General features: G+C 46.4%; 1 protein-coding gene across 1 annotated transcript in view; it reads left to right on the plus strand.

The window, feature by feature from the left end:
* Window positions 1-27,459, plus strand: part of TNR (tenascin R) — a 409,362-nt gene that overhangs the window by 284,909 nt on the left and 96,994 nt on the right. The window lies entirely within an intron of this gene.

The raw sequence follows: 27,459 nt of genomic DNA on the forward strand, positions 1-27,459 counted from the left end.
ACCTCTGGGATTTCCCTGTGCCCCTTTAGAGAGACGCCCTGCCCCTGTGTGCCATACAGTGCACCTGGTCAGCGTTCATGCATTCATTAATCAAACAAAAATGTGCCGAGGGGCGCCAGGGTAGCTCCGTCGGTTGAGCGTCCGACTTCGCCTCAGGTCATGATCTCACTGTTCATGAATTCGAGCCCCACGTCGGGCTCTGTGCTGACGGCTCAGAGCCTGGAGTCTGCTTCAGATTCTGTGTTCCCCTCTCTCTCCGCTGCACCCCTGCTTGTGCTCTGTCTCTCTCTGTCTTTCAAAAATGAATAAACATTAAAAAAAAAATGTGCCGAGCACTTACTCTGTACTGGGCACTCTCGATACAGAGATAAGATACGGTCCTTGTTCTCCAGAAGCTCCCCACCCAGAAAGTCCAGTAAACAGTTTGGCATGATAAGTGCTATGGTAAATAGAAGTACAAGCTTCTATGGGAGCCCAGAGCAGAGAACTTAACCTAGACTCAGGAGGAGTACTCTGCTCTCAGGGAGGTCTCCCTGGAGGAGGTGACAAATGAGCTATGTCTTAGAGGATTCTACCTAACTTCTTTATTTTTTCATTGCTAAAGGTGAAGATCAGCTCACAGCTGCAAGGGGCTATGGAGAGATAGTACGAGGGCTTGGGGAGAGGAGGGAGGGTCCGATGGAGGGACAGAGGGAAGGGTTATGAAGCCCTATTTGTGCCCAGCTTTAGCTGAAACTTTAATGGCTCTAAATGACAAGGCTGGATAGGTTTTTCCCGAGTTCCCAGGAAGGCAGAAGGACCCCTAGGTGCAGTGTAGAGGCTACCCCGGGACATACAGGAGATGGACATGAGAGGGAATAATCGGCCCTCCCAATAGACAGTCATTTACAGGACAGGTCACAGGTCTAAGCCTGGCAGGGAGAAGGAAGGGGTGCCGGGAGGGAGCAGGCCCAGGAGAAGACGGAGGCATGGAGGGCGCAGTGAGCCAATGTCAGTGGATGAGCATGTATTGCAAAAGCAAAGAAAAGACATGCTGAAGGTCGTTGATAAGGCTGCAGATGAAACCCGTGTCAGGCAGAAAAATGGAGACTCTCTGGGTTACGAGGAGGAAGCTTTGAGGGGGGAGGCTCTGCCCTCCAAAATCTCAAGTGCGAGGAGTTTCTCTGGCCTTCTGGACTCAGAGGCCTCTCCTCTGTCCTACGTGAGCAGGTGAGAGAGGATCCCCCAGAAAATTCAACCCAGGTCAGTGGGGACTCAGCCACATAGATGCCCTACTTCCTCTGACATTTTAGTGAAGCTTAGCATTTCCATCCTTTTTGTTACCCTTTCACCATAATCTTCACAAAGGCCTTCCCAGGAGAGATGGCAGCCACAAGTATCTAGTCTTCAGGGCTATTCATTTAGTGAGTGACCCAGCACAAAATGCAAATGTCTCCTAACTCATCTACACAACTCAATATTTTCAAGAATCTAGCATGTGCTCAATTTGCTGGAGCAAGGAAAAGAAAAGGGAAAAGGAATGCCCTTAAGTCCTGCTGCAGGATCAGCCTACCTGAGGTATTCAGGGCGTGTGGGTATCCTGAACATTGCGGTGGGCATGTGTGCGTGTCTGTGTGTATGTGCATGCATGTATATTCGTGGGTATGTGTGTGTCCACATGCCTGTGTGTGTGTGTGTATGTGTGCCCGCACCTGTGTGTGTGCTTGTGTGAGGGAGTGAAAGAGCAGCAGAGATCCCCGGGGAAATGGAGGTTTGGCCCGCCATTCCGTACAGGTCTGGAGATGTCATGCATTCAGGCCGCTTAGGCAAGCAGCTGTTTCCACACAGCATTTTCTACAACTCCAAGGGGTCTCTACTATTTCAGATGAAACACAGCTCAGTGTCTTTGCAGAACTTCCCATGATTTGCTACCACTGACACGTGTCAGCAGGTGGCAATACCAGCAGGCCAATCGCCAGGTCAGATGACAGGACCCTCCGGAAAAAGAATCCTCTTGGTTTGGAGCTAGCCCCAAGGAAGGACTAAAGCAGGCCCAGGCAACGTCAACATTTCCTGGCCTATCCCTCTGTGTGGGATGCAGGGACCCTCTCGGCATGGAGGGAAGCAGGACAGCTGGAAGCCACAGCCAGGTGGCTCCCTCTCTGGGCTCCCCCACCTGCCTTAGAGGTGGGAACAGCTCCAGGCTCAGTCCTAGACCACAGGTTTGCAGGTGGGCTTCCAGGAGCCACTAATGGGAACCTTGAACCTGGGAGCACTTGCTTCCACCAGGGAGAATATGTGATTGGTCAGTCTCTTCCAGTGGCTTTTAATTGCCTCTGCTGTTCCCAAGCCAAGCCAGCACACCTACCCATGGGACCATATATACCTTGGCCTGGTTAGAGGTGGGCAGGGGAGCACAGTGGGCCACCACTGTGAGATCACCAGACTGGGAAGCTAGGAACCCCCTGGACTCTCCTGGGAGCCAGATATGGGGGGCAAAGCTAGAGTGGCCATGCCAGAGCTCAGGAGCCGCCCAGGGTAAGGAAGCCAGGTATGGGCAGAATGGCACCTGTGCAGGTCACTGGAGCTTTGATGCGGCATCAATCCACCCGTGTTCACACCTGGGGGAGATAAATCCAGGCATCTGCTGTCTTTTCCCAGTGGAAAGTAATGGACAGCATGATAGTAATAATAATAGATAACATTTATTATTGAGCCCTTACTACGCACCAGGCAGTGTGTTAAAGGTTCTCATGGATTAGCTCATTAAATCCTCATAACAACCTGAAAAGATAGGAACATAATTGGTCCCATCTTCCATGTGCTAGAATAAAATTTGATGATATTAACTGAGAAATGTTCCCCTGTTGAGAGCCATATACCTCCCTCCCCACATGGAGCTAAGGCCTTTGTTGCCTCTGAAGCTGCTCCTTGCCTGCAAGTGGGAAGGATACAAATCAAGGACAAAAAAACCCCAAACAAACAACAACAAAAAAACAGCCAACTAGCAACCAAAAAAAAGAAAAGAAAGAAAAGAAAAGAAAAGAAAAGAAAAGAAAAGAAAAGAAAAGAAAAACACAGAAATCGATTGCGTCTCCAAATAGGTCTTGAAAAGGTCACAGCAGAGAAGTCTGTCTTGAAGCCCCAGTAGTTTTGACTGGCGAAAGTAGTTTTGACTGGATTTGATGTTTTATGGAGAAAATATTTTCTGTGTTCCAAAAGTTTGACTTTGATTATTAAGAGTCACAAGTGGAAGGCACCGAGTGTCGAAAGTGTCTGCCATAAGCAGGGGCAGGGAAGAAGGCCGGATGATAAATGGTTCAAGAACTGTGCCCTCCCCTCCAAAAAACAAAACACAACGCAACAAAACACAAAAATGAGTAGGAATAAAATAAAAAGAGAAGGGGGAGGAGGAAGAGGACGAGAAGGAGGAGGACTAGGAGTGGAAGAGGGGGAGGAGGATGGGGAAGAAGTGGACATCTTACAGAGAAGCAGGGGAAGACCAGGAAAAGGGAGGAACCAAATTCACCCCTGGTGACGGTATCAGTATCGGCGAAGGAAACTTCCCACCCTCTTGGCGACCACCCCTCCCCCGCTCCATGCCACCAATCCTTCCAGAAGATGATAGGAACCCAAGTGAACTGTTTCCTGGGTTTATGTCCAGGCAACAGCACAGGGTGGTTTTGAGCCTCTGGAACACAAACACACACACACACACACACACACACACACACACACACACGAACACACAGCAAATGTGTCTCTGAGTTCCTCAGGGGCTGGCTCATCCTGCAGGGTGTTATAAGGACTATCACTTCTCTCCTCCCCACCCCAGCTCACTTGCTCTGAGCATCAAGAACGAACAATTTTTTCCTTGCTTTGTTTTTTATTATATAAATAATTCAGGTTAATGTAAACCAAATAACCTTTCCATGGTGAAAAAAAAGTTAGAAAATACAGATAAACAAAAGGAAAAATCATTAAAATCCTACCATCCAGAGATGGCCACTACTAATAATTTGTGTACCTGTGCATATCTATAGATCTATACATACTACATATCTTTGGAGCAATAAAGTGTCTAATTGGTTTTACAATCAGTTGGAGAAGGACTAGAGCCAAAACTTAGACTACGTCACCAATAATCACAAGGCAGCTCTTGATTCAGGAATTTCTACATAGTCCCAGAAAGATGAAATAAAGGAAAAATCATAGCCATCTTGTGGCTGGAATAATGTGCCTTGGGGGAAAGAAGTGACAGAGCCCAGCTTCTGACCCAAGATCTGGTGCAGACGGGGTCAGACCCTGAGCTCAGGTCCTTGCAGTGGTTCCCTGGGTGCTGGTGTCGGGCTCAGGGGGGCTGAGATGTGCATTGGGCTTCGCTCATTCAAAGTACGTGCCAGGCCTTCCTGCAACATGCCCTGAGTTAGAAAGCCTGCCCTCAGGATCAGCGAGATCTGTGTCGTGGAGCGGAGGGGTGAATTGATCCATGAGAAAGCGAGAGCCCCAAGTCCTTGGACCTCCGCAAGGTTGAGACCCACATCCAACCACAGTCTTAGAGATCAGCATGAAAAGATCTTAAAAGCCAGACACACAGGAACCATGTGTTCCCCATAATGGTTCCGATGAAATTCTATTGTCCAGAACATTTTAAAAGCAAGCAGCTTATTTCAAACAGGGGCACACACCGGCTACTGATGTGCACGGTGGAGACTCAATAAAGGAGAACATCTAATGAAAACAGATAAAACGTACAACTACAATCGCAGGCCACGCATGAATTATTAACCTCGGGGAGTTTTCTATCGGTTCTGGGAACTATGGATTGTGTCTCTGGTATATAATTTGGGAGATATTGGTTCTCCATTTCATAAGAGAAAGCTTGAAGCAGGAAATGTAGTTATTTCTCCTTTAAGTATATACTGTAATTGCCAGTCGGCAATGACTAAATGTTATTATCCATCTGTTGGCTGTTCAGGGACCTGTGATGAGTAAACCTGAGCAGCTTCATACCATTTCCTGTAGCACAGTGGCTGGGGCATGTACACACCTGTAACATATTGGGAATTTGTTATTGAAAAATGTTATAGAGACCAAGAAATGGAAAAATTCTTGAACGTGTTTAAGACTTCTGCTCAAAATCTTTTGATGTATGCTCATGGCCATGAGAATCAAATCTAACCTCCTATGTTTGGTGCATAAGGCCTTATATGATCTGGCCCAACTCACTCCCCAATTCTGTGTCATGTCTCTTGCCTCCTTGCTAACTATGCATCAGCCATCTTGGTCTTCAGGAGTCTTCAAAGGTGCCAAGTTCTTTCCAAACACAGGGCCTTTGTACATGCTTTCCTCTCTCCCTGAACCGTTCCTCTCCACCTCCACACTCTCTGCCTGACTTTCTCATTCTTCAGGTCCCCATATAATATCACCTTTTTGGCAAGGTCTTCCCTGAACGCCTTCTCTTAAGTGGCTTTTGCCTGTCCAGCAATATTCTCTATCTCAGCATCCTGTTGGTTACCAATTGCAATTTAGTGTTGTTTAGGTGTGGGTTTACGTGCTAGGCCTCTGTCTCTCCCAGGGGACAGAACAGCAGAGACTGTGTGTCTGTATTATTTGCAATGAGTCTAGCAATAACAATGCTACATGTCATCGATTTATTGAATGGATGAATGAACAAATCGTGCTGTTTGTTAGTTTTTGGATGTGATGTGTGAAGGACATATTTGAGTCAGAAACTATGACACATTCAGAGGAATCGGGGTCCAGGAAGCTCTGCCCATAGACCAATAGGTACGGCACCTAGTGGCGGGCCAGCTGCACATCAAGTCCCCTACATCACACCTGTTCATGTGTGCCTCTCTTATGGCATACACCCAAATTCCCCTTGGCCTGTTCAAATCCTTAGCTCTTGTAAAGCCCCCATCACGTCTCACTTCCTCTATTAAAAAGGTCTTAGATTCTGAGGTACCTGGGTGCCGGTGGCATCTAACTCTTGATTTTGGCTCAGGTCATGATCTCATGGTTTGTGAGATTGAGCCCCACATTAGGCTCCAAGCTGATGGTGTGGAGTCTCCTTGGCATTCTCTCTTCCTCTCTCTCTCTCGACCCCTCCCCTCCTTGCACGTGTGCACTCTCCTTCTTTCTCAAATAAATAGACTTTAAAAAAGAGATCTTAGATTCCTTGGTCAGAAAATGAAGACTCCTTAAAACCTTTGTTTATATTACAGGGGTCCTTCCTCCCTGCTCTGACAACCACCTTCCTAACTTGCAATTCACTACTTCGTTGGATTCTGTCTCTCTCAGACATCTCCGATCTGTATGCTGGGTTTGACTTTCCTAACAGATTGTATTTTGATTAGAGTCTCTGATTCTGGTTCCTCCCTATTCTGAGAGATCTAGATTTCATCGACACAGACCCCCAAGTCCATGGCCAGATTAAGCCTGACGCTTTCCCATGGGCTTAAGCTTTTATGGACCCCTCTGCCTCAAGTTCATATTGACCAGAAATTTAGTCCTCTATTAGGTTCCTTTGAGGAAGCCCTACCCCCCAAAAAAATCAATAATCAAATAGATCATTCGTAGGCACAGTAACGTTTCCTGAAGGTTTTGGGAGCTGGAGGGAAGGAAATCACATGTCGTATCATGGAGTGATCAATCTCCGGATCTGTCTTTTTGTATCCCTTTCTTCTCAAGTCCTTCCCAGCAGCCCCATCCAGACTTCATCATCCTTTCTCACGGTCCTCCCATCTTTCCTCTTCCTCTTCTTTCCCGGGACAAAGCAAGTCTCCTTGCTTAAGTGTGGTTATCACCTGCGGGTACCGATGCCTGCATTAAGGGTATCTCACTCTTCTCTCCAGGTTCAACACAGCACAGCTTGTTGTGAACTTCTTACCCCAGATTATAACCTTGCTTTGATATCCCCCACCATCCCTACCACAGTGCCAAGCACATAGTAGGTGATCAGTAAACCCTTGCTCACATACATGGACTGAAGGAGCTGGCTGGCCTGAGAGTCATGAGCACTCAGCAGCGACAGCACATTCCAGGCCAGCGTTCATGTCCCCGATCCTTCTGGTGTGTGGCATGAGAGTTCCCTTCTCCAAAACTATAAGGGCAGTGCCATCCAGAGACAGGAAATCCATCGTTCAAATTAAAATAAAATGGCAATAAAGTGACGCACACATATCTAGCTGTAAATGCTGAAAGGACTTGACTTAATCAAGCAAAAGGGCACAGCTTTTCTCTTGCCGCATAATGTAAAGGCGTTTTATTACTCTGGCAATCGGCAAAAAAGTCAAATGACTTTATGGGGCTTTTTGTAAATTACCTTTATTAATGCATGCAATATTATTGAAAAATTCTACTACAGAGTAAATGTTCCATTGAGCTACAAGTTGCCTGCGGGAATGTGTTGTAAATACACATGGTGAATATGTTACTATCTTTACAAGGGATTTCGCACCTTTTACAGCCTTCTGAAATCAGACGAGGGCGGCGCAGTGTGCTTGGAAAGGTAAGGCTAATCTTACAACACAGTATACAACGCGGATAAATTTGCAGAGCCTGGAAGTTCGCCGATTGTCTGAGAGTGTGATGCCCTGTTCGGGAGTTATTTCAAGGCTCCTTCTTCCCAGACACCTTACAACTTTCTGATATGTTGGCATTTACTTTAAGAAACCTGTTCTGGCTGATTTGAATCAGGACGGTCTTGGGCAGTTGACAGGACTTTTCATATTTATTGTCCTGTAACGCTTGGAAACAGAGGAGCCAGTGGCTGAGGTAGGTCAGGACAGATGCGGGGGAGGCTTTCCTCTCTTCCCCTCCGCTCTCTCTGCATGCATCAGTCTTGATGGTGCATCTGCTTCTGGTTCAGGGATTCTAAACACAATTGCTCTTCGCCTCCCCGGATGGCTCTAAGACCTCTGTCTCTCTCTCCACCTCTCCATGTTCCAGTAATCCAGCCGGTGTAACATCAGAGCCCTGAGATTTAGCATCAATGTTCGAACCCATCTCTCGCGGCCTCACAGCCTCCCCTCAGGTGGGACCCCAGGCCGCCCCACCTTCACTCATTCTCATCTTGCTCCTCATTGAGTTTCTTACCACTGTCAGGGCTGAGTCCAATGGATGGGAATCATCTGGTCCTAATTTATGAGGCAAGTTTTCATGTCCTGTGGCCTGCTGTTCACAGTGAATTCTGTGAACTGGCTGAAGCAGAAGGGAGAGGGGGAAAAAGCCAAGAGAAAATTAATATATATATTACTTATATATATAAGTATTATATATATAAGTATTATATATATAAGTAATATATATATTACTTATATAATTTATATATATATATATATATATATATATATATATATATATATAAAGGGGAGGTCAGTGAGACAAACTAAAATTTACTGCACTGCTCACTTCATAGATTCCTCCAGAACTCCCACTTTGGAGAAGCATGCCGTCCCTCTGCAGGCTGAAGCCACGGCTGTTCCTGAGGGCACATCTTCGCCCAACAGTCAGCAGGCTCTGCCCCTCTGTTCCCACTGCAGTTCCCCTCTGGTTCCCGGCTGGGAATGCTTCCAAATGCAAAATATGTCACACTTACACGTGACTTTTAAATTTTAGTAACTCGCACTCTCTTTCCTTGCTTACCTAATCCTATTTTCTGATTATTTTATTGTCGTTGTTTAAAGCCTGTTTTCACGTTGTTCTCTTGGTGAGCCCCAGTATGAGGACTGGGTGTGTGAGGTAAAGTGATTTCTCTAATGCAGCTCACAGGGCTGTCTAGAGACCCCCTTCTCCCACCACAGCTCATTCTCTGGCCTCCTGTGGACCTGACTCCACACAATCTTTTGAAAGTATGTGTATTTCTACAGCTGGCAAAATATTGCCCATGTCAGGGTGCCTGGGTGATTCAGTCAGTTGAGCATCTGACTCTTGATTTAGGGGTCATGATCCCAGGGTCGTGGGGTGGAGCCCGCTTAAGATTCTCTCTCTCCCTCCCTCTCCTTCTTCTCCTCTCCCCCACTTGCTCGCTCTCTCTCTCTCTCTCGCTCTCTCTAAAAAAAAAGTTACCCATGTCTATAACAGGGAAGAATAATGATCTAAGATGGATTAATCTAGTTCATAGTAATTATTAATGTCTATTAAGTTGGTTTAATTTTTAAGTATCTATGTGTAACATATATGCATCTAGATAGATAGATAGATAGATAGAGATGGTATATAAATATGCACAGAAATTTTTTTTTATCAAATCACATTGTGTTTCCACCATGGCATCCCATCTTGTCTTCTTGCAGAATTCCAGCAAGTGTTCTGATAAGCAGTACGAAGCTAGAGTAATGTTACATTTCCCAGACAACCAGAAAATGCCAAGTCATTGGGTAGACCTTCAACTCATCCACCATGCGTTAATGACAACCATGTGCCGGGCACCATGTTAATTGCTGGGGACCTGGAGATTGATAACACATGTGCCCTCACCTTCATTTTCAGCAGATGACCTGGCATCTTACTTGGAGAAATGGAAACAAGCAGAAGAGAAATCTACTCTCACTTTCCCATCTGTCAACCCACTTGCTTTTACCCTGTCTTCCCCCCAGTGACTAGGCTCTTATCTAAAGGCAACTTTTTCCATTTGATTACTGGATCCCATTCCCTCCTTGCATACTCAAGGACATCAGTTTACCAAACATCCTCTTTATTCTGCATCATCTATTTTCTTCTGCTCTGAAGTCACTTATCCCTTCCATTGCCAAATCCGGGGATCACTTCTCAGTCCTCATCTCATTGGATTGATTCATAGCTCTTAACACAGTTGAATCGTCCCTACTCCTTGAAACAGTGTCTTCACTTGGTACTGATAAATCCACTCTCTCTCGGCTCTTCTCAAACCTCAGCAGGTCCTCGTTCTCATTCATCTATACTGGCTCCTCATTGTCAATGGGGTCTCTAAAAGTTGTACACCAGAGGGACCAGTGCTCAGAACCCTTCTGTCCTCCTATAGTCCCTCCATTCACTTCCATGAACATTCAGTGGCAACTTTCAAAATTATATCTCTAGCCCGACTTCCTTGAATTCCAGACTCACATCCAACTTCCTCCTCAGTATGACTTTTGGGGGTTCTAACAGCTATCTCAAACTTCATACACACCTAGTCATGCCTCTGGTTACTCCATGCTCTAAACCTGATCCTCTGTTCCTAGTTAATGTCAAAGCTATTCTATCTGCACAGACCAAAGATCTTGGGGCCATCCTTCATTCCTTTCTTTCTCTGATCTACCATGTTCAGTCCACCAGCAAACCCCATTACTTTCTCCTCCAACATGTCATGGAAGTCACACTCTGCTGCTCATAACCCTGCAATGGTTCTCCATACTATTCAGAGAAAAACTCATAGTTCTCGTCATGGCTTCTAAGGCTCTGCAGAGTCAGAACCACTCTCAGACACCCCTCTGACTTTCCTTTGTGTCACTCTCCCTCTAGCTCATTTTCCTTCTTACTATTCTTAGAATATCTCAAACATAACCCCACCCCAGGGCTTTGCACTTGCTGGACTCTCTGACTAGAATGCTTTCTAGTCATCTGCATGGCTCATTCCCTCACTTCCTTTAAGGAGCTGCTTAGTTTCTCATCAGAAGTGTCCTAGGGGCGCCTGGGTGGCCCAGTTGGTTAAGCGGCCGACTTCGGCTCAGGTCATGATCTTGCTGTCCGTGAGCTCGAGCCCCACATTGGGCTCTGTGCTGACAGCTCAGAGCCTGGAGCCTGTTTCGGATTCTGTGTCTCCCTCTCTCTGACCCTCTCCCATTCATGCTCTGTCTCTCTGTCTCAAAAATAAATAAACGTTAAAAAAAAAAAAAAAGAAGTGTCCTTAGACCTCCTAACACTGTTTTGCTTCCCTGTTTATTCGATTTGAACTTTCTTTACAGTACTCATTATTACTTAATGCATTTATGTCTCTTTTCTCTCTTCCACCACTAGGGTATAAATTCTTTGGGGGTTATTTTGTTCATTGCTGTGTCCCCAGTGCCTAGAATATACCAAAAAAATATGAATTTGTGAATGGAATTAAAAGCTCAGTGCTTGCCTTTAAAGAACTCATCGTCTGGTAGGGAAAACAGAAATATAAAAATACATTCAGAAGGCAATGAAGAAAGTGAAATGCAGAAAGCCGTGGGAGTGAAAAGAGATGCAAAATTATTAGCCCAACCTGAGGAGGATCACAGAAAGCTTCCCAAAAGTGGTGACAATCAGTCTTAAAGTTAAGGAGGCATTAGCTAGGCACAGTGCATTGGTGGGGAGAGAGAGGTAGGGAAGCAAGAAATAGAAAAGAATTGTCAGGAGCATATTAGGCAGAGGGACAGTCGGAGCAAATCCAGTGAATTCAAAAACTCCTTGCTGTATGCTAGAACATGGTAGGAGCCAGCATAGGTGGAAACATGTTCCCAGGCACAAATCAAGAGACAAGTGGTGGTAAGACGTGAGGTTGGAGGCCTAAATAGAATCATGTCATGAAACACTTTCAATGCCAAGTTAATGAACTTGGAATGTAGATGGCGGGGAGACACTGCAGGATTGTAAGTAGAGGTATGATGGTGTTATTCACTCAGAAACCCAACAAACTTCTTTTGAATTAACATAGGCAAGATGCCAACTGTTGGGCAAATGGTACTGAGGGCACAGTGTTATAGTCCAGTGGGAGACGTCAGTGATAGCACCATGCAGGGAGGGATGGAGAATGGTTCGAGCCGTGTCACCTTCCTCGCAGGAGGATGGCGGGGAAGGAAACACACAGGAAGCGGTGAAAGATCAGTTGGAGGACTCATATTTCAATTCAGGTGAGAGATGATAAATTATCAGGCCCAGGGAAGGAACAATGTTCCCAGAGACAGTCAACACCCCATATGTTGTCATCATAAGAGGTAGAGCTTATCTGGAGTCTCCACTCTTCTTCAGGGCTCCACCTCACACCTGCTTTCTGGAAACGAATGTGTGTTACCTCACAGGCTGCCAGAACCTTCCTGGGAAACCAGCATGTGGATGAATCTTGAAAATTCAATCTGGCTACATCCTGAGAGTTTCACATGCTGGTTCCCTGGGACCACACACTGAGACACTTTGCAAGAAAATTGAACAGAAAACAGATGGCAAATGTCGTGGGGCCTCACATAACTGAGAAGGCAAAGGAATAAACCAAAAAACAAAGTGCTAGAACCACAGTTCTTAGAACAGGCAGAGAAGTGGTCACCTCTCCTCTGCTCTTTAACTGGGAGGACTGGGAAGGGGTGATGACCTCTTGCGGGGGCAGCTATGGTCTCTGCGACCTGGTAGGCGAGCTTGGTGGTTAGATTGATCAAATGGTCTCACATCTCTTCACTCTGTTCCTTCACTCTGAATATTCTTTGGGATCATTACAACAGCTCAGAATGAACACTCTAAATTTAGACCCTAACTATTTCATGTTTCCAAGGGAACTGTAAATTACTTTGTGAATGTACATACAACACAGCCAGCAAAATTCGCTTGATGAAGCCCTCTCTTACACTGGTGTCTGAAGCTGCCTCGTAAATCGTTGCCTTGTCCAGGCTCCTGGACAGCTGACAGCCTCAGACAGATTGCCTTTGCTTCCCCATCTGACATTCTGTGGGAGACTCTGCTGTGGGTACTCAAACCTTCAAAAGCTACAGCTCCAAACTCCCCCAAAGTCCCATGTTGTGCCCATGAAGGGTTTGCTAGATGGAGAACCCAGTCAGGGATGCTTCATTGCACATGACTGGCCAGGTAACATAAGAATGCCTAGGTTTTACCCAGCAGCATAGAGTCCTGCCTAATAGTGAGGACAAAAGAGTCAATGACCCAGGAGGCAAAATGGAGCATGGGAAACAGTTTTGATGAAGCTAGTCAATCTTTTAGGACTAAATTCAGCTATAGCAACAGAGAATGGAAATAACAAGGGCTTAACCAACATAGAAATTTATCTTTTCTCTCATGTATAAGAAGTCCAGAGGCATTCGGTCCAAAGGCTGGATGCAAAGGTGCCATAGCTGCACAGTGTCACCATGAACCCAGACTCCTTCTGTCTTCTCTCCAATCTTCTTGTTGTGTAGTCCCCATCTTTAATTTCAAGATCCAAGATGCATGATCCAAGATGCTTTCTGGAGCTCCAGCTCCCACGTCCATGCTCTAGTCACCAGGAAGGAGGAAGGGGGTGGGGGGCAAAATGTCTGCAATTCTCGGCTGATCAACTTCCTCTATGCATCTTTCCCAAAGTCCCACACAATATTCTGCTTATGTCTCACTGGACCCACCTTGATTGCTTAGCACACCAAACAAGAAAGACTGAGAAATGTAGTTTTTTTTTTTTAATTGGATGCAATATGGCCCCAAATAATATTATGCATTTGCCACCAAGAGAGAAGAGGAAAACAAATATTGGGAGGAGCCTAGTAGTCTCAACTACAATGAGGTTGTAGTCATATGAGGAGCAGAAGACTCTGTGCTTTTGATACGACGGAACCTAAAATAACAGTAAATACTGAGCAAAAGGAAAAAGTCTTAAAAGAACAGAAAGATTGAAAGGAGAAGAGACAGAAAAGGACTACCTTTCCTTTCCCTGAGGAAGGAAGGAAAAAGAAATGAAAGGAATGAGGGAAGAAAAGAGAACTGAAAAGAGCAGGAAGAAAAAAGGAGAAATCAAGAGCAGGCTGAAGAAAGGAGGGAAGGGAAAATGCAAGCTGGGTGTGTCAGGGTGCCTCCATTTTCCATCCTCAGATTTCTGCTACCTTGGGGAAGTTCTGGCTTCCTCCTTCTCTAGCCTAGGGTCTTCTTCTGTGCCTTCCTAGGAGCAGGCTCCCCACCTCTGCTGTAACCACAGTTGTTTTAGCCCCTTCCCCTGTAATGTCTGGAAAATGGGACAAGCCAGGTCCCTCTATCTCTGGGCTTCTCTTGACCATGAGTTGTCCCCAGACTAAGCACTCTGGAAAATAATGTACCTGCTCAGGATCAGGCACGCCTCCTGTGTAGAAGCTGCAGCTAACTTAGAAGGCCCCTTCTGGACCCACTTCTGCAACATAGTGTCCTCCGTGATTGCCTTCTCCACGTAAGACATGAGGTCCCTGCATCAAGGCTGGTTGTTATCCACCACCCCATCCCTTTTCCAGCCCTCTCCAGAGGAGGAGGCTCCTTCCTCCTTGTGTGTTGCCAGTTGGGGCAACAGTGTCTCAAGCTTTGGCAGAAGGCAGAGCGCTCACCTCAATCGGTAGCCTGCAGAGATAGGTTATGGTCCATAAACAAGGGAATGTGGATTCCCAGTGAGAGCTGAAGACCGGCTGATCTTCCTAGGTTACCTACAAAGTAATCGCCTTTCACAGAAGCAAGCTATGGCTTCTCTCAGCTTTTGATCTTGCCCTTTAGGAACCAGAAGACCACCACATGGTCTCTACCCCCCTCTCAATGATTGTGTGAGAAGCATTGGTTCTTTCCTGCTCTGCTGAGGTCTGGCCTCAATGCAAGAGAAATGGCATTGTCAGAAGAAATTCTCCTGGCCACCTGGGAGCAAAGGTGCCCATGCTGATTAAATGATTTTTATTCTGGACCCTCCTAGGACCTCAGGCATTGGGTGGATGCTAGTTCATCCCCTGATGGAACAGAGGGAAGAGGGAAATGGAAGGTGTCACCTGTGGTATCACCTCCATTAGAGTTTAAGCTTCTGTAGAGCAGAGAGTATCATCTTACATCTATTTTATATTACCTTCAATACCAAACATGATGCTTTCCATACATGCTAGATACTTGATAATACTTGTTAGATAAATATATGAGAAGATGTCTATTGTTTTTCAGCACTGAACAGCAGAGACAAAACCCTTGTTTTTTTGCATAACAGATTAATATGAAAAACTTCCGAGGAAAACTTTATGTTCTGATTTTTCCCCCACTTGATTTATTCCTCCCTAAACGTCCATTTGGTACGGTCCCCAAATGCAAAGGCACTTTTGAGAATGTCCGATGCTGAATGTCATGCACAATGAATATGCGAGATGCAGGCTGTTCCCTGGGCTCTGTGGGGAGCTGTGAACAACTCCATTCCTAGAATTGGTACTCTTCTGAGAAAAAGCAGATGATGGGGTCACATAGCTCTCTCATGCCATTTATAGACACGTGTAACATACGGGTGCCCAAACTGGGCCCCAGAGAGCCTCCAGAATACCTGGAGTGGTGCTGAAGCAAAATTTTCCTTCTTGTGGAAAATCGTATTTTTTTTTCACTCCAAAGTATAAAGGAACCCCCATCATTGGAGTAATAATTTCCCTTTGGGTGATGATGTTTCATGGGGCCCTCTTCTCCACGTGGTAGGTATAAGTAGCTTCTATCTACAGACAGTGAAAGGAAAGCAGAGAAGAACCTGAAGGATTCCAACCATACCTGCGGCACTGTGCGGGTGTAAAGGAAAACCCTGAGGCAGCATCGAAGAGGAAGACCGTACAGGGCACAGAGCAGGGAACTGGGAGTCAGGAGACCCACGTTCTAGTCTCAGGTCCGCCGCTAAGAATTGGGGCTGCTTCCTCACCTGCCAGATACAAAGGCCTCAGGTGAGCCCTAAATCTCTGCGCCCACTATCTGGAGTGTGTGCCCACTGGGAGGACTCGAAGATGAGAGCGGGGAGGATGAGAAACTATCCTCGGACATGATGGCACCTCAGCTACGAGAATGACCCTTCCAGCCTGAGATGTGGAAGAACTCAAGTCCTCACTGAGACCTCTGTCAAATTCTCGCTTCAGGAACCCGGTCTTAATTCCCTTCTCAGAAGTGAATCCCTAAAAGTCATCTGAATTGCCATTCAGCTACCTCCCCACCAACGTCTTTCTCACTTTGACTGTTACTGACTGCCGTGACTTTTGTTGTTATTTAACTTCCTCAGGCTCTAAGCAATGCTGGCTGAAAACGTGGCATCTTGGTAGGATTAGCTGTCCATGCTGTGTCCTGGGGTCCCCGCTGCCAGCTGGGGCAACGTGCCACTGCTACTTTCTTTGTCATTCCATCCTTCCTCATGCAGGGCTGCATGGGCTGCTGTGTTGATGAGTCGGTGGGAGAGAGCGTCATGGTCAGTTAGCGGTATCTGCCATGAGGGAAGAAGGCAGAGGTGATGACAGTCATGTCACCTAAATTCTCTCCCTGGGCCCAGGCCCTTGAGCTACCAACCTATGTCCAAGACGTCAATGATGAGGACCCAATTCCTCCAATGATGACATCTTTCCTCAACCAGTGATGTCATATGGCACTCCCCCCGCCCCCCATCTTCTAGAAGATGGCTCCCAGATCCTACTCTGTTCCAGCCTGCACTCCAAGCCCCTGAAAGAATTTTAGGAAGAGTAGCCCATGTAATACAAATCCCATAAGATGCTATTAAAAGAAGAGTCTTTGATCCTACATTTGGGAAACACTACATGCTAAATATAGCTAACATTGTCATCTACTAGTTAGTGAGCATTTATCATGTTGCAGGTTCTGTTCTAAGTGCTTTATATATATATATATATATATATATATATATATATATATTCGTTAAGTTAATCCTCACAACAACCCTAATGTCATGTCCATTTTACAGAGGAGGAAACAGAGGCAGAGAGGTCATACAACTAGCAACTATTGGTTCAATCTGGCAATCCAAATCTAGAATCTATTCTTTTAACCACTACATGATGCTTCCTTTCATTTCTATATCGTCTATCTCTTATCTATCTATCTATCTATCTATCTATCTGTATCTATCTATCTATCATCTATCTATCTCTATCCATCCGTCTTTCTCTCTTATCTATGTATGTCTATCTAACATTATTATCTCTGTTTTCACCTCCATATCTACACTAAATCTATACTTACATCTATGTCTAGATCTATCTTGATGATTCACAAATCACATTAGCATGTTCAAGGCTCTGAAAATTTCTTCTGTAAAGAAATCTATTTAATTGTTTAACTAGGTGACTTCTAAATTTATTCAACACAAAAAAACCCTCTACAGACACCTTTTCCCCCTTGTGCTTAGTTTCTACTAACAACTCATGCCATAGAATGTTCTAGAGCACCATGCAAATATGCTCCTGAGGATTTTCTGAAGGAAGAATGAGAATCTTGATTCCTAGATTCAGCTTTCTGCTTTATTCAGGACAATATTAGTATAATTGATTAGTATAACTGATGACTCAAACTGCACATGAGAGTTATCCGATTCTTCAGGTCTTTAATGAGTTTAAAAAGCGTTGGTAAATGTAGATAACAGAGACGACTCTATCCCTGAATATTTGACTAACTGTTTAAGTAACGGATGATAGATGGTAGACAGATGAGTCAATTCAAGCCAAGAATAAACTGATAGTAGATGGTGAGCACTTCCACATACATAAAATGAGAATAGAACGGAATGGAAAGAAAGCTTGAAATTTGGACTGTGGAGATTTTCATTTGAACCCACATTCAATCAAAAGCTGGAACTTTATTCCTTGTTATATGCTCAACATATAGTATTGGGCCTGGTAGGTAGGCATCAAAGAAATATGTTGATCTAAATAAATGTTTGATCTAGAACAATTTACTTACCCTCCCTGGGTCTTAACTTCCTTGTATATAAAATTGAGACAATAATAACAGTTTCAATTTCCAGGGTTGCTGTGATTATTAAATCAGATGATGTATTTATAAGCAAGTTTTAACTTTAAAGCCTGATATAAATATCAACTCCAAGTGCTATTATCATCAACAGCAATAAACTTAGTCGGGTTTGAAACATTGCTGTCTTAGTTTACATCTGTTCTTTCAGCCATGACCCCATGAGAGTTACACCCTGAGCAGGGGTGCTGGTCAGCAGTAAGCTCGCAGGGAGAAGCAAGCCCCTGGTGTAGAAAGGCCACTGGGGACAAAGCAGGGACAACCCCTAAACAGCTCAGCTTCTGGCTTTGAAGAAAGATTCCCCCCAAACCCTTCCATACTGAGACATTTGGTTACTGTTGATACACAGAGGCTGCTCAATAATTGTTGAATTCAGCTTGTATCTCTTTTTTTAATGTTCATTTACTTTTGAGAAAGCGCAAGTTGGGGAGGGATGGTGGGGCATACAGAGGATCCCAAGCGGGCTCCATACTGACAGCAATGAGCCCGATGTGGGACTCGAACTCGCAAACTGCAGGATCATGATCTGAGCCGAAGTCAGATGCTCAACCAACTGAGCCACCCAGGTTCCTTCTCAGCTTGTACCTCTTAAGATTCATGGGGCGCCTGGGTGGCGCAGTCGGTTAAGCGCCCGACTTCAGCCAGGTCACGATCTCGCGGTCCGTGAGTTCGAGCCCCGCGTCGGGCTCTGGGCTGATGGCTCGGAGCCTGGAGCCTGTTTCCGATTCTGTGTCTCCCTCTCTCTCTGCCCCTCCCCCATTCATGCTCTGTCTCTCTCTGTCCCAAAAATAAATAAACGTTGAAAAAAAAAAAAAATTTAAAAAAAAAGATTCATTTAGAAGGTAGAATGGTGTCACCATTAACCTTCCCCTCAACTACTCCCCAAAGTTACAGAAAAGGTACGATTTCTAACAATAGATCTAGATCCCAACCCCAAGTTCCTTCTGCCATAATGTGCTTCTTGGTGCTGGGGGAGACGTGCCTGAGAAATGCAGCTTCAAACAAACAAACAGAAGATATTTTTTCAGTGCCTCACATACCTGTAAATACCATCATACCTATTGGATTCTTCTTCCCTGAATTATCCTCTAAAGCTACCCTGGCCAAAAGGGGAGTTAGCAGCCCCATGTGACTACTGAGCCCTTGAAACGTGGCTGGTCCAAACCGAGATGTGCTGGGAGTATAAGATGCATACTGGATTTCAAATTAGTATTTTTTAAAAAGCTCACTAATAGCTTTTAATATTGATTGCATGTTGAAACGATACTATGTTAGCATATTAAAACTAATTCCAGGGGCGCCTGGGTGGCGCAGTCGGTTAAGCGTCCGACTTCAGCCAGGTCACGATCTCGCGGTCCGTGAGTTCGAGCCCCACGTCGGGCTCTGGGCTGATGGCTCAGAGCCTGGAGCCTGTTTCCGATTCTGTGTCTCCCTCTCTCTGCCCCTCCCCCGTTCATGCTCTGTCTCTCTCTGTCCCAAAAATAATAAATAAACGTTTAAAAAAAATAAATAAATAAAAAAAATAAAACTAATTCCACCCCTTTATTCTGGCCATTTTTAGTGTGGCTAGCCAGAAAATTCTAAATTACTTATGTGGTGTCCATCGGTGACTTGTATTACACTTCTTTCAGACAGGTGCTTCTCGAAAGCAATGGTTTTGAAATTGTGGCCTGTGATGTATTAGTGGAGCATGAAACCAATTTAGCGGGTTTCAAACTCTATTGTTTCTTTTTTTTTAATTTTTTAAAAATGTTTTGTTTATTTTTGAGAGAGAGACAGAGAGTGAGCAGGGGAGAGGCAGAGAGAGAGGGAGACACAGAATCTGAAGCAGGCTCCAGGCTCTGAGCTGTCAGCACAGAGCCCGATGCAGGGCTCGAACTCACGAACCACGAGATCATGACCTGAGCCGAAGTGGTTGGATGCTTAACCGACTGAGCCACCCAGGTGCCCCTAAAATTTTTATTTTTATTTATTTACTTTCAACATTTACTCATTTTTGAGAGGCAAGAGTGTGAGTGAGGGAGGAGCAGAGAGAGAGGGAGACACAGAATCCGAAGCAGGATCCAGGCTCTGAGCCGTCAGCACAGAGCCCGACGCGGGGCTTGAACTCACGCACCATAATATCATGACCCGACCCGAAGTTGGATGCTTAACTGACTGAGCCACGCAGGCGCCCCCACCTGTATTGTTTCTTAACGAATAAAATATAAGAGAATGAATTAGAACGCATTCCAAACAGTAAGTACTATTCCGTGGAAATCGTGGTTTCAATTTTACTTATCCACGGGATTTACGTATTACATCCTGGGTTACAAAGTAAAAAAATATATTTACTGTCAATAGAGTAAAAAGTATTTGAGCACCCTCTTCTAAATTATCCATGATGAGACAGTCCTCCCTTGAGTCAGAATGTTCCGGCATAAACAACAAATGATTTGTATCTGACTGGGGAGATTCATAGTTGAGTCAGGTCAATGCTGTAACTTCAAAGTTCTGCCCAGGGAAGCTTTTCAGCCTCTCCTGATGTTGTACTAAAGTAGGAGAGGAGGTCCCTGTGCTGCCTAGTAATCCATCTGTGAGTCACGCAAGTACAGAGGCTGGAGTGGAGCCAGGCCAAGCACCCCTCTGCAACCTCGCCAAGAGCCCCCGGAGCCCTGGTAGATGAAGGCAGAGGGGCAAACAGCATCCAGCTCCCTGAGGAACAGGAAGCAATGCCTCTTTATAGGCAAATTAGACCCCGCGTTACTAATTTTATGCAGAGAGAACTGCTTCTCCCTTCAGCACATCCTTGTGCAGCTGGAAAAGTTTCTTCTCCAGACTAGTCAGGGAATCCACAACTCCAAAGAGGTCTTCCCTCGAGATAATTAAATTAGAAAATGCAACCGCCCGCACTTTCTGGAGGCTGAGCCTCAGTGATCTCAGCACACTCCCGAGGCAGCTTTTTCTAGGGGGTCAAAGGCTGGCTCAAGGTTGATTTAAGACCCCACAGAAGCATCATGGTTAACTACACTTTGAATAGGTCTTGCCTTACATATGGCAGAGGCTGAGGCCCACTGAGGAAGGGAGTCCTGCCCCGTGTGCAAGGACGTGGCGGCCATGGCAGCCGTGGCTCTCCGTATTACAACAGCTCCTTCACCCCGGCACTGCCCCAGAGTCTTAGCCCCGGGAGGGAGGGCCAGAGGGGCTCTGAGTTCCCAGGCCCCAGTCCAGGGGCTGCTGAAGGAACCCTAGCCTTTGCAGATCCAGGTGGAGTGGTAGCGGCAGCATGTAGGAAGAAAGGATGCAAACATGGCTGCCAGCTGCCATTTTGCCCGGCTCACGTGTGTCACTGAAAGCCTGATTTGCAGAACTGATCAGGACACTGCTTCAGGAACTGATGTCGCAGGTTTTGATAAAAACCAGTTCTATTCCATGCTCGTTAAGTACTTAGGGTACCTGCAGTGAAACACCTCAGATGGTAAGAACTCAAACTTATTCAGCTTGGGTCCCACATGGCGCCTCAGAAAACACTATTAGATAGACTAACACCTTTTAGAGCACTTGCTTTATGTAGGCCCCATATTAAATGCTTACTACATATTATATACTAAACACTTAAAACAACCATGAGAGATGGAGACCATTATTGCTTCCATTTAACGGATGAGGAAACTGAAGCTGATCGCTTGCCCACGATCACCCAGCTAACACACAGCCGACTCGATTTCAGGCCTATGTGATTCCCCAGCCCAACACCCATGACGCCGTTTTACCTCACATGTCAAGTATTCTTTTTTTTTTTTTTAACATTTATTTTTAAGAGAGAGAGACAGAGTGCGAGCAGAGGAGGGGCAGAGAGAGAGGGAGACTCAGAACCTGAAGCAGGCTCCGGGCTCTGAGCTGTCAGCACAGATGAAAATCAAGAATATGTGAAAATACTGTATAAACTAGGAAGTGTCACATAAGTTGATGGGACAGCGTCAGCATTGCTAATGTGTGAAGAATAAAGGAGCACGTGGTTCCATTTCTGCATGGGCCAGAGGTTTGTTATGGGACATACAGCCGTGGCAATATCTTTCCTCCTCAATTTTCTGTCAGCTCCAGCATTTAGAGGGCCACAGCAGGATGGTGAATCATCACTGGGTGCTAAGTTAATAATTGTTGAATTGAGTAAAGTGCAATTGAGGACGCTTAGGTGGCAATGAGTGACAAATCCCATGGTGGCAATTGTGGTGCATCTTTTTGACCCACATGTCTAGAGGAGAACTAGCATTTCATGCAGATGATCAGTAACTCTGAGGAAATGGTCAACTTTCCCAAGTGAGGAAGATCAGAATGTAACCCCCCCTGGGAATCACAGGGATTCTGAAATTATTCTTTGGCTGTTCCTGGACTATGTTTGATCCCTGAAACTAGACCCTATAAAACGATAGGGTCACCAGGTTCAAAGCTATTTACTTGGTTATAGAAGCTGGGCAGGAGGCCTAGGAGGCCAGCTTCAGGGTCCGAGGCCTAGGAGGCCAGCTTCAGGGTCCAAGGCCAAGGCAGGGCTGCCCTGAGCTGGACCAGAACACGATTCTAGGCAAGACTGAGGTGGGTAATGTGACATATCCAGGGCGCATCCAGGGTCAACTGAAGTTCACAGAGCTGGATTAAACGTACTAGGGTCAGGACCAAAAGGAGAGGGGACCCATCAACAGAACCAAGATGCAAATGCCCCATGTCTCAGGGGTAAAGGTGAGTGTATGCCAGCCAAACACTGTAAGTAACCTCGGGAGGTAGAATGCCCACACCAATGGCCTAAAGCTAAATCAACTCTATATTTTTAAATGTTTTTTTCCTGATTATGAAAACAGTATACATTCATTAAAAACTAACCAGAACATACAGAAAGGTTGTATTGTTAATACACCGACCCAGCAAAAGTCACTAGTGATTTTGGTGTATTTTTTCCTCCTACTTTTTTTCCGCGTTTATTTATATAATCGAGACTGTATTCTTTATAGTCTGGTGGTGTAAACACTTTAGACCCACAGATTCCTTGGGCTCGCTATCTCAGGAAAGCACTGCCCAGGGACACTGCCGCCTCTCGGGCAGGCCTGGAAGGCAGGTGTCAGGCAGACCAGGTCCACATCAGCTGGCAGGCTGCAGGATCATGCAGATGAGGAAGATGCCAGGAATGGTGAGGGGGTGGGGTGGGGGGGCGGGGAGGGGCAGGGCAGACCCCCACAAGGGACAGCTTCTGTATTTTTCCTTCTGCCCCTCGTACCAAGCACACTTCTCTGCCAGTGGGGAGCCCAGGCACGCGCTGACGGGTTGACTAGCTTCCTCCGCACAGTTCTCCTCATTAACGTGTGTGCAGCATCATGTCTGAACATGTAGCTGTTGCGGGGAACATTGTGTTTCAGTCCCGATCAGAATTAACAAACCAAGTCTGCTAGAGAGAGGCCTGTGGGAGAGAAGGGTCTGCTCCTCGCCCGGCCCTGTGATTTCTGACTAGTCTGAACAGCTGACCCTCAGGCAGGTGGACCTGAGGTCTGGAGAAGAGAAGTTTCAGCAGGGGTGGGAATGACTTGAGCAGGGGACAGAGCAGACACGACAGGTGGGGGATGGAAGTCCCTGGGTTCCCACGCACCCCTCCGCACCAGCCAGGTTCCATCAGAGGGAGCGGGGAAGCGGCCAAGTTTGAGCAGAAGACAGAGGCTGCCGGCTAAGACAGAAAGTGTGCTTCGGGTACCTAGACCACGCAGGGAAGACCAACTCAAAGACTCTCGATGGTGACTCAAACCAGAGGCCTCTGGGCATGTTTCAACTACCAACATCACCGCGGGTTCAGGGAGGATGGATTCTCACTCCCTTAGAGAGACTTGAGAGTCACTCTTACACCAAGTAGTACAAGCAGCCCTCCAGGCTCAGGTCTGAGGATGTTGCTGTGGGCTTAACAAGCCCTTTGCTAAGATCTTGAGTCAAGAATACTTGGGGTGCTTGGGTGGCTCAGTCGGTTGAGCCTCCGACTTCGGCTCAGGCCCTGATCTCACAGTTCGTGGGCTCGAGCTCCACAGTGGGCTCTGTGCGGACAGTGAGAAGCCTGCTCTGGATTCTCTCTCTCTCTCCCCCCTTCTCTCTCTGCCCTTCCCCCACTAGCTCTCTCTCTCTCTCTCTCAAAATAAATAAATAAACTAAAAAAAGAATTAAAAAAATTAATAATTCCCCCTTCACAGATGAGGAAACTGAGACTCAGAGCTGTCACATGACCCGCTCAACCGCATAAAGCCAGTGACTGGAAGTGGCAGGAGACACAGAGAGAAATGTGTCTTCAAGGCAGGTGCCCTGCCCACCAGGCAATGATCCCACTCTAAAGTCTCCCTGAGGTGGGACCTGGCCCTGGGCCCATCTATGACCTGGAGGGGACCATCTATGACCCGGCTCACAGCCAACCACCTGCATCAGGTCCAAGGACATAGAAGGCCACAAATCACTCCTTCATCCCTGAGAAGAATCAAATAAATCCATGCGACTGACAGGGCCTGCGTAATCAGAGAAACCAGCTTTTCAGCGAAGACGGACAAGCAGCACACAAAGACAATTGGGGGTGTGAGTGGTCTGACAGGTACCAAGGTCAATAATAGGGAACAATGTGACAGGCAGCAGTAATCAAAAGAGAAGTGAGGGGGGAAGACGAATCATCCTGAAGCTATCAGTGAGAGAGCCTGGGAAACGATGGGCAGGACATTTATTACCCTAACAATAAACTGTGCCAACAGCTAGAGGAACAGTGTGTCCCCAGGCCCCTCAGTGTCACCTCACACACTCCGGGCAGCAGTTCTTGGGAATAACAGCCCATTGGAAAACTTGAGAAACTTTGGGAACAGGAAAAGCCAGTTTGTGGGGAAATGTGGACCCCTCAGTAGGCAGGCTGGCCGGAACCACATCAGGTGTGTATGGATGTACACATTTAGATAAAGAACCCCTAGATTTCAGTAGTATATGCTGGGACGATAGATAGCTAGATGATAGATCTGCCCTGTGGGCTCTCTGTTTGCAGCGGGGAGGAAACGACTCTCCAAATAACTACCATGTTAAGTGTAGTAGTAACACATGCTACTTGAGCTCAGAGAGAGATCATTGTTGCAAATTCTTTCTTGCATGAAGGCTTCCCGGTCCGCTGGTTACATCCCTTGGCATTCAGCAAGTCTCAGTCTTGGTGCCCTCACTTAAAGGCTTTGTGATTTTAGACAAGCCATTTAACCTCCCTGTGACTCAATCTCCTCACCTGTAAAATGGGGACAATCCTAGTAGCTTGTAAGGTTGCTGTAAGGATTAAAGGAGTTAATATGCAAAAGCCTTAGAAGAGTACCTGGCACGTGTGTGGAATGCATGTGCGTCAGCCCGAGAAACTCTCCGTTTCCCTCAAAGCGCAGTCCTGCAATCATCCTGCGGTGGGGTCATGTAGGTACATGTGACCAGCTCGCTGAAGGTGGCGGGGAGCCTCCCTGCCTAATCAAATGCAGCAGATTTTGACAAACCCAACCACGTCTCCAATCTTCTAGGAAAAGCCCAGAGATTTTGCTATTTCGGAGAAAGGCAATAAATATCTATCGTTAATCGATTCCTATGGACTCGTCTTGCAGATCAACAGTTTGGACCATTCTAGAGACATTGGTGGGTCTGGACTAATGAATGTATAATCTTCCAGACCAGGATGAGGGCATGTCACTGCCTACCTCATAATTATCCTCAAACATAGCTCCTGATGGATAAGTCATGGAAAATTCTCAGCGCTGGCTCGGGAAATCATTCCTGCTTCAGGCTTCCCGTTCAGTGAATCAGCTGGTGTCTTCCTCCGCAGGGGGTACTCTTATAATGATTTCGCTGCAGGAATCCTATTTGATAACGCAAACTAGGATCAAAGGGATACGTTTTCCTACTCCAAACTCCAAAGAAAGGATCCAGTCTTGATCTGTTCTTAGGGAAATCTGAGAGCCTCTTGGGAGTACAGTCCTCCAGCCCTTGAGTAGAGGGGAGCTGTTGAGTAAATCCACAGAGAGAAACAGAAAGTTCCCTGTGCACTGACCAACTGAGGGCCTTGGTTGTCAGACCCCACTCCATCTCCAGACCCGCAGCTGACAGTCAATGTTGGTGAGCCCCCTGCCTCGCCCCCAGCCAACTGCTCATGGAAGCACCTGTCAGTGACCAAAGCATAGAGAAAGTAGAAGGCTGAAACTTTTTTTTTAATTAATAGAACATATTTCTTGCTGAGAAATCAATAAACCTGTGCCTTTATTATTATTATTTTTTAGTGTCACTGTATTTCTTCAGTTTCCCTGTGACAAAAATAAACCCAAGGAGATGTGAGCCAGATTCCTTTTGACCCCCTAAATTTCTCAAATGTAGCAGAGGTCACCCTCAGAATACTCAATTTCTTTAATACCAGCTTTAAAACATGTCATTTACAGGCATAAGCCTCAGTTTACTCATCTGTAAAGTGGGTCAACATACCTACCTTATATACTTAACAAAATTCGCAGAAGGAGGAACCAAGATTATACATTTTGTGAACCATAATGAGCCCTGCAAACACCAGGTGTTCTGGCACGCTGGCTCACTTCAGTGCTTTTCAAGCGGGGAAAGGTAGAAAGATCAATGCGAGGAAAGATGTTGAAACCTTTTACAGGCAATGAATCTTATTCTCTGTTACTGCATGAAACCACGCTGAACCATGTCCACTGTTAGGTTAGATGAGGCTGTTGTTAAAATGAAAAATGTCACTGTTATTTACGGTCTAAGGCCTACCTGTCTCCAAATAGGTTTTCCGAAGGTGTTAATTTATTGCCAATACTGTCTCTTGTATTACTTTGGCATTTGACTACTGAGGGAACGAGGCCCAGAGGACAGGTAAATTTTAAGCAGAGCTGGGGACAGGAGGAAAGACTGGGGGTAAACTGCTGTCCCCGGGGGCAGCCCGGTCTCTGCGGGTACCTGCAGGGATGAACATAGGAAGGCCGTGCTCAGTGAGGACACTGGATCCAGACCTCTGGGCTCAGTAGAAACTGAGCCGTTACCATCCCTAAGGCCCAAAGGACGTGAGGGGAGTTAGCAGACAGGTTACTAGAACCCAGAAAGAGACTCAGTCATGTAGAGAAGGTCACCTTGAGAGGAACAACGCCCTTGAGCTGAGGGACACAGCCGGCCTGAGCGACCTCCCCGGTGGAAGCCGGGACCCGCTCTCCTCCTGACTGGAGCCGCCGCTGAACTACTGGGCCCCCCCACTTCGGCTGAGACAGATGGCGGGGGAGAGGGTGTGGACAGGAAGACGGAGGTGCCGCAGAGCCGCGTTGCGGACACAGGGAGTGAGCCCCCTGGCGGTGCGCACGGAGGCCCCTGTCCCGTCCGGGCGGAAGGAGAGCTCGCATCGAAGGGACAGGACACCAGGCACGCGTTATTGCGGGCATAAACCCCAACCCACCGGAGACACTGTGCATCCCCAGTGGGCTTTTTTGTACTTCTTTGCACCCCGTACGGATCACCCATGGACTCCGGGAACCCTCAAAACACGCTTGGCTCACTCCCCAAGCCTCAGTGGCCCCGGCCCCGCTCGGAGCCTACTCGGCGGCGACCACATTCTTAATTTGTCAGAAAGGCGGCCGCTTGGGGCCAAATGGTCGATTCTTTTTTTTTTTTTTTATTCAGATCGAAAACATGTAAAAGCCCAATATTTTGCAATACATATCCTGAATTTAGCAGTTAATAAAACAACATTGGAATTCGACGGGAGCCTCCTCGTAACAACAATGAACAAAGATGATGCCGTATAACTTAATGGAGAGC

The sequence above is a fragment of the Puma concolor genome, chromosome E4, assembly GCF_028749965.1.
Source record: "Puma concolor isolate L17-30 chromosome E4, mPumCon1.1.hap2, whole genome shotgun sequence".
Taxonomy (NCBI): domain Eukaryota; kingdom Metazoa; phylum Chordata; class Mammalia; order Carnivora; family Felidae; genus Puma; species Puma concolor.